This window comes from Brachyhypopomus gauderio, chromosome 12 (genome assembly GCF_052324685.1).
Source record: "Brachyhypopomus gauderio isolate BG-103 chromosome 12, BGAUD_0.2, whole genome shotgun sequence".
Taxonomy (NCBI): Eukaryota; Metazoa; Chordata; class Actinopteri; order Gymnotiformes; family Hypopomidae; genus Brachyhypopomus; species Brachyhypopomus gauderio.
Window position 1 is genome coordinate 2,736,914 of NC_135222.1, and position 7,890 is coordinate 2,744,803.

General features: G+C 38.7%; 1 long non-coding RNA gene across 1 annotated transcript; it reads left to right on the forward strand.

Annotated features, from left to right (window-relative positions):
* The first annotated feature begins 2,416 nt into the window (after positions 1 to 2,416).
* LOC143528627 (uncharacterized) lies at positions 2,417 to 5,248 on the forward strand. Its single transcript, XR_013134501.1, has 2 exons — positions 2,417 to 2,940; positions 4,977 to 5,248. It is a non-coding gene; the product is annotated as an uncharacterized LOC143528627 (long non-coding RNA).
* The last annotated feature ends 2,642 nt before the right edge of the window (positions 5,249 to 7,890 follow it).

The following is a 7,890-nucleotide window of genomic DNA, read 5'->3' on the forward strand; positions in this document are numbered from 1 at the left end:
AGGCGGAGTTGGACATCCAACCCCGCCCACATCCAACTCCACCCTCTTCTCAAGACCGAAGCCACGCCCATGTTACGTTCGAAACTCGGACTGTTTTTGCTCCCAGTAAACAGAACTGCAAGAACTATTTACGTGTGTTTTATAAGTGTTTTAAGTGCAGAAGTGCATTTTAAGTGCATGTTCAAGTACTTTAGCCTAAATTCCAGCACTTTTCAAATCTGAAACACAATACAGCATTACAATTGGTCAGGTAAATGTTCCTTCCCCTGTGTTTGAGGGGTGTTTCTTTATACTACCACATATCGTTTCAGGAGGACACAGCAAAGATTGTGACGCGCGCGAGGTGTGCGGAGTCGCGCGCTACGGTCACTCACAAAAGTATAACTAGCTTTATAGGGGAGACACGGAAAGACATCGCTAAAAAGGAGAGCTCTTATGTGATTTAGGAATGTGGATCTTGTGTTTAAAAATGTCTTTTATAGAATTATTTGTTCAATTAATTGGTTCAACGCAGACAGATTTCTTCATAACTTATAATTAGTAGGCTTGAAAGTTACCGGATCGAGGCAGACAGTTCCCAGAACGCACCCTTCAAAATGAAAGAGTTCCCGGATCCTGTTCCGGCAGGATCCGGCTCAAATTAAGCCCTGATTACACCCCTTCTCCATTACCAACATTACCAACATACCCCTTCTCTATCACCAACATTATCAGTAAACATTACCATTTTAATTGTGTACTTATAGTAGCAGGGTTGCCAACTCTCACGCATTGAGCGTGAGACACACGTATTTGTCCGTCTTCACACGCTCTCACGCCACACATCCGATTTCTCACGCCGAAAAAATCTAGTTTATTTACCTCTGATCTACATCTATAATTTGAGTTACTAGTTCGCTCTGGCGCCAACCACCGGCGATCGATCTATCGCGATATAACACTTAATTTGTGTCCATTTTACATCCCCCCGTCAACATTTTACGTTCGCCACCCAATAAATAAAAATAATGAATAACATACGTGGAACGATACACAAAGTAAACGAGGTATGTGTAAATTAAGCGCAAAGACGTGTCTCTTGAACACTTGTGAGTTATTATGCATATTTTCAAGTACCACACAGTTATTCTCGAATGAAGAAGTAGTGGGTTGGCGCACGACAGCGCATTAGAGGGTGGAGTTGGATGTGGGCGGGGTTGGATGTCCAACTCCGCCTTCCTGCAGGCTGCAGCTCGCAGCGAAACATACTTGGAGGCTCAGGGATTCCGTGTCATACAGCGCCGTGCTCAGGGTCCTAGTGCCTGTAGAATTAATGGCCCGATTAACGTAATTTAAAAACCAGGGCCCGTATTTATCAAACTTCTTAGAATTACTCCTAAGAATGCTGCTAAGAATTGACTTATGTCTAAAATAATTCTTAGTTAAAAGCTGAGACTAAAAGTGAGTTATCAAGCCTCTCAGTCTCACTTTAAGCGAAGTGTAGGAGCAATTCTTAAGTGTCAGTCTAAGAGCTGATTTACGACACCTGGCTGTGCCGCAGGAACCAATCACTGGATCGGATTTCATGTTCAATAATATTTCCTGAGAAATGTCTAGATAAAATTCAGAAAATGTTGAAATAACTTTAACATTTAACTTAATGATGTTGCAGTCATAATTTTGTGAAATAACACAGCGTATTTACGTAGTTAATAAATAATCCTAATAAAAAGAGATTTCATATCTACCTTTAAGTCCTATGTGACACACACTGGTATGTATAATTTTCCCTTCTTTCTTTTGTTATTCATATATTTTCTCTGATTTATTTTGGATACTGCATACATTCTAACCGAATCGCATTCAGGCGGAGGACCACCGGGCAAGCCTCTTAGCGCAGTTTGTGAGGTGGTGCAGCGTATCATGGGGGGAGACACTGTGGTGATCTGTGGAGTGGAGGGGGGTCAGGATCCTGCATTAATGAAATTCTAAAACATATCTCAAAGACAAGGTTTTTATCATTTATTTAGATGTGCACACAAACACTGTGGTGCTAATTGTCACTTCAAAATTATTGCATCCGTCAGTAATAAAGAAGTTGCTCGTGCTCCTGACCCTGCTGGCTTGAGCGCAGATTCTCCATCTGCCCCTCCCTCTCTGACAGCGCTTTCAAACACCTCCAGTCATGAATGACCGGAGGAAGAGTGGGCGTCTGATGGACCTCTGGCAGAGGACTCACTCCCAAATGACATACAATAACTGACAAGGCAGACGTCAAAGCTTAAAATTAAAGCATTAAAATCGCAGCATGAATATTACAATCTTGCATGAAAAAAATGAAAGGAAGAACAAAAAAAATTAAAACCCATGCTTATCCTAATGCCTAATTATTGTGCATATTTATACATAAAATTGAAATGTGTACCTAAAATGAAGGTTCGCACGCGTCTCTGTCTTCTCAGTGCCATCTCAGCCCCCTAGTGGCAACTCTTAACAACTTATGAGTCCTCTGGAGCAGTCTTAACTTTTCGGGAGAGTAAGAGTGATTCTTATACTTGAGAGTTTTGATAACTGGCACTTACACTTAACTCTGTGAGTAGGAGCAAATCTAAGAATTTTTCAGCACTTTAGTCCAAAATTCCACTCTAAGAAGTTTGATAAATACGGGCCCAGGACATTTCCACAGTTTTAAAAAATATCCCGGGACGCCCGGGACAGGACGTGAAATACGGACATGTCCCGGGATATACGGACGTTTGGTCACCCTAGCCAAAATGATCTTTTTAGCATGCGCCGCGCAGGCGCCATTACTATGCATTGAGTCTTGCATTGAGGAGCATTCATGGACGGACATAAAAATGAGATCTAGCAGACAGTCACGTAAGGAAAACCAAAGAGGGACATACATTGTCAAAACTACGACAGCAAGATCACAAGATCAAAGGGTATCACATTTCACAGGTCAGTAAAACAATTTTTATAAAAAAAAATAGCGGAGATGAGGTTGACTGCCCATGCTAGCTTGATTTTGATAAAGCTATTGTAAGGAATGCCACCTGATCTCCACCTACCAGCCTCACCTGACACTCATCACCACACCCCCTGTATCTCTACTTAAACGCCCACATTCCACTTCCTAGTCGCGAAGTATTGCCGACTCATGCCGCATACCAAGCCTTTCTATTACCTGTCTGCTTTCCTGTGTTCCGACCCTCGCTTACGTCCCCGACCTCGTCTCCTGCCTAGTCCCTCTGTACCTCCTGACTTCGGCTTCCCCGGTATGACCCTGGACCGTCCTGACCACGCCAAGACAACGCAGTTGTTACTAGTGCTCGTGATACACCTGCCTGTTTCTGTACCAACGTTTCATTTCAATAAAAGCGGTGTTCTTCCGCATTTGGATCCCTCTCTGCCTGTTCAATACGTTACAGCTATGTCGAGTAAACCCACTTAAAAACAAGTTTTCTGTTCCAACAAATGATTATGTGTTGTTATTAATATTGTTATCATGTTAGGATAATGTTGTAAATACGATGTTCATTAAAATCATCTCTAAATCTGTATTACTGGGAAGCACGGACGTAGTTTTGGGGGGGGACGGGGGGGACATGTCCCCCCCACTTTTTCAAAAGCCGGTTTTGGTCCCCCCCAGTTTTTAGAGTTAAAACCAAATATTTAAGTAGCGACGAAGTCATGTCCCCCCCACTTTTTAACGGTTAAAAAAACAATATCCAAATAGCGACAAATCTAGCACTGGGATCATGCAGCTCCGAGCTCCCCCCCCCCCCCCCGCTCAACAATTTTTGTTCACAGCGCTCAACAATTTTCATTCAACCAACCCCCCCCCCCCCCCCCCCCCGCTCAACAGTTCGCCACCCCAGGTTGTGTCCCCCCCACTTATGAAATCAAAACTACGTCCATGCTGGGAAGCGATGTTCAGTCCAGTTGGCATTATGTCCCATAGATACTCTCTCACACAAACTGAATAAATAATGAAACCGAATGAAAATTAAAGTCAATTAAATTTGTCATAATTATTTTTTAAATCAACAGGGGTGAGTTTCCCAAAACGTTCTTAGCGCCAAGTACTTCTTAACCTCGTACATAAGAACGAAGTACTTAGCGCTAAGAACGTTTTTGGAAACTCACCCCAGGTTAATTACGCAGTAATACACGAGAGGGAGCGCTAACGTGTAATATTGGCACTGCTGGATGCACTGCGGCCTCGTGCCTACGACCGCAGCACAGCAGTGCCAATATTACACGTTATAGCACGAACCTCGAGTGTATTATTGCGATTATACCACAGTTCCATTATCGCTGTTTATTGAAAGATTTTGAGTTAAAGAGGACGAGAAAATAGGACCTGTTTGGTTAAAAACACTCCGCCAGTTAAAATAGTTCCATTCAATGACTCGCTGCTAAACTTACACAACACTGGAACAGCCTTATCCAATACATATTATAGAGCTAAATATACACAAAAACAACTGTTGATAAAATTGTATTTATTAAAAATAAAGTACAACAATTATTGATAATGGATTTTTAACCAGGATGTAAATACATTAAGAGCCCAGCACGTTTGTTTTACGGTATTAACTTCGTTTCTCTCCATTTCTAGCTCACCCAAATCATTGTTTGTAAGCGTGACAAACCTTGACTCATTGGAGGAATCAGGCTGGTCATTTATAGCTTAATCCTCCAGTTTCAGATTGAAACAAATGCTTTCGAAGCCAATAGATTTAACAAACTCTCTGTACTTCATTTTGATAATGTCGCTACTTGTTTGTAGTTGCGCTGTTTGGCTTGTAAACGCTGCTTCGTTGCTAGGTTACCTGTATGTGGCGGAGTAATACATGGAGAGCTTCGGTTACAGTGCTATAACGTGTAATATTGGCACTCCTAGATCGCCTCTCAGCCAATCACATTGTAGGGTCGGAACTAACTGTGGTATAATATAGGTGTTTTTTAATAAATGCCATTTTTCTACACAGATTTCCCAACAAACAAAGAAAATATGAGCTGTACAAATTGTGGGTCAGAAAGTGTGGACGTCTGAGAGGACCGTCATCCACAGAAAGGATATACAGTGCTCACTGCCCACTGATATAAACCGTACACTGAAGAGGGCACATGTTAGAGAAGGAGCAGTGCCACAGATTTTCAACCTTCTAGACCATATTAATAATAATAAATATTTTATTAAAGTTGATGAAATTCTGTAGCCAATGAGAAGTGGCTGCAATAAATGATTTTGAAAATTGTATATTTGGTGTCATGTCAAGTTATCTATGTATTTGTGGGAAACTGAATTGTGTAAGCTCTTTTCTGCTACTTGAAGGTAAAAAAAATCTGACAAATTTTGTCATAAATTTCAGATTCAAACTCATTATTTTCTCTATCATAATTTCATAATTAATTTCACCCACATTTAGTCATGTAGTGCTCAAAGATGCTCCTCCACACTGATGCCATCTCATATTATGCTTGAACATATAGGTATTGCACTTAAAGAATTTATGAAAAATACAGCTGTAACGGGGAGAGTTGACAAATAAAGAGATAAACTCATAAATTTGACTTTCAATATCAGAATTGTGATCATAATTAAAACTTATCAGTTATTTATTTACAACTTTTTACCATAATTATGATTGAATATCAAAAACATGACTTACATGTGTTATTTAGGGTTCTGGACCCATAGTATTGTTAACCTTGTAAATCCTGTAAAGCTGCTTTGCGACAACTTGAGTTGTTAAAAGCGCTATACAAATAAACTTTGATTGATTGATTGATTTAGTTTTAGCCAGGTGAAAGAAAAGGGCTTTATGCAGTTTTTTTTTTCCTAAATTGAAAAATTCCCAGACTGCTTATAAATTGATCTCTTGGGATAATACGAAGTTTTACATATCACAACATCGGCAATATTCTCACCTTTAATTTAAGCCATATTTTATCAAAATCGGATAAGAAATAAGGGCGATAGGACTGTTTTTGTGACAGATGGATGCACATCCCACATAGGAACTACACTGCTTTGCTGACATGACTCAATACATAGTAATGGCTCCGAGGGCGACGCATCGCTAGCTATAGCGGCAACAGGCGACGTCCAATCCAGTAATATAGATCAATGTGTGCAGCACTTAATAAAACCTTAAAATAGTTTCCCCTAAAACAACAACCAAACAACATTTCAAGTGTTTTAACCCTAGTTTTCAGCAGAAAAACAAGTCTAAAACAAACAGGAAAACAGGACAAACGGTCTCACAAGACCATTAAGGTGTGGGGTTGGAGTGGAGGGCTATAATCGTGGCTTCCATTAGCTAGATACCAGATGTCTTTATCACTATGGGCAGGGGAAAGTGAACCTCTGGGGATTTATTACAGTACTCAGTGTAGAAGCTCATGGCAATATTGAACTACTGATTCGACTGACATTGATATGTCTTTGATAAAAGATACTATAGAATGCACAGTAAAACCAATTACACATATTTGCAACCAATCTTTTAAGACAGGTATTTTTCCCAATGAAATGAAAACAGCTAAAATCATACCTATATATAAAAATGGAGACAGACACAAGCTCTCCAACTATAGACCTGTTTCTTTGCTCCCTCAGTTCTCCAAGATTTTAGAAAAATTATTTGTAGACAGACTTGATAATTTTATAAATAAACACAGATTACTAAGTGATAATCAATACGGATTTAGAGCAAATAGGTCCACCTCGATGGCAGTGATGCAACTGGTAGAGGAGATTTCCACTGCAATAGATAATAGGGAGTATACTGTTGGGGTGTTTATAGACCTAAGGAAGGCTTTTGACACTATAGATCATGAATTACTCATGAATAAACTGGAGAGATATGGGATTAGAGGACTAGCATATTCATGGCTCAAAAGTTACCTAGAAGATAGACATCAATATGTACAAATAAGCAATATTCAATCTGATCTATTGAAGATCACATGTGGGGTTCCGCAAGGATCAGTACTAGGACCAAAACTGTTTATATTGTACATAAATGACATCTGTAAAGTATCTGAATGTATGAACTGTGTCTTATTTGCCGATGATACCAATTTATATTGCTCTGGGCAAAGTTTAGAACAACTTCTGAATACAGTGGAACGGGAATTAAAAGAGTTTAAAAAATGGTTTGATATGAACAAATTGTCACTGAATTTGAGTAAAACTAATTTTATAGTATTTGGCAATAGACAAATCAAGAATAATATAAAAATTAGGATTGATGATGTTAATATAGAGAGGAAATATGAAAACAAATTTCTAGGTGTTATAATAGATCACAAATTATGCTGGAAACAACACATAAACTATGTAAAAACAAAAATGGCTAAAACTATTGCAATATTACATAAAACTAAAGATATTTTAAATCAATCATCACTCTATTTGCTATATTGTTCTTTCATAATACCATACATGACCTACTGTGTGGAGATATGGGGAAACGCATATAAAACCAACACTAAACCAATATTCATGTTACAGAAGAAAGCTATAAGAATTATAAATCGATCCAATTATCATGAATCAACAAACAAACTATTTATTAATTTAAAAACTTTAAAATTCAGTGACCTAGTTGACCTTCATACAGCTTTGATACTGTACAAAGCACAAAAAAATATGCTTCCGACCAATATTCAGAAATTGTTTGAAACTAAAGTGACTACATATGAACTCAGGGGAACTGGTATGTTTAAAAAAATAAGAGTAAGAACTAATGCAAAAAGTAGATGTATATCGGTCAAAGGTGTAAACTTGTGGAATAGTTGTGACAAGGACATAAAAATGTCCTGTTCACTTGTCAAATTTAAAAACATGCTTAAAAATAAGGTAATAGAAACTTATAATAAAGAGAAATAATTTTA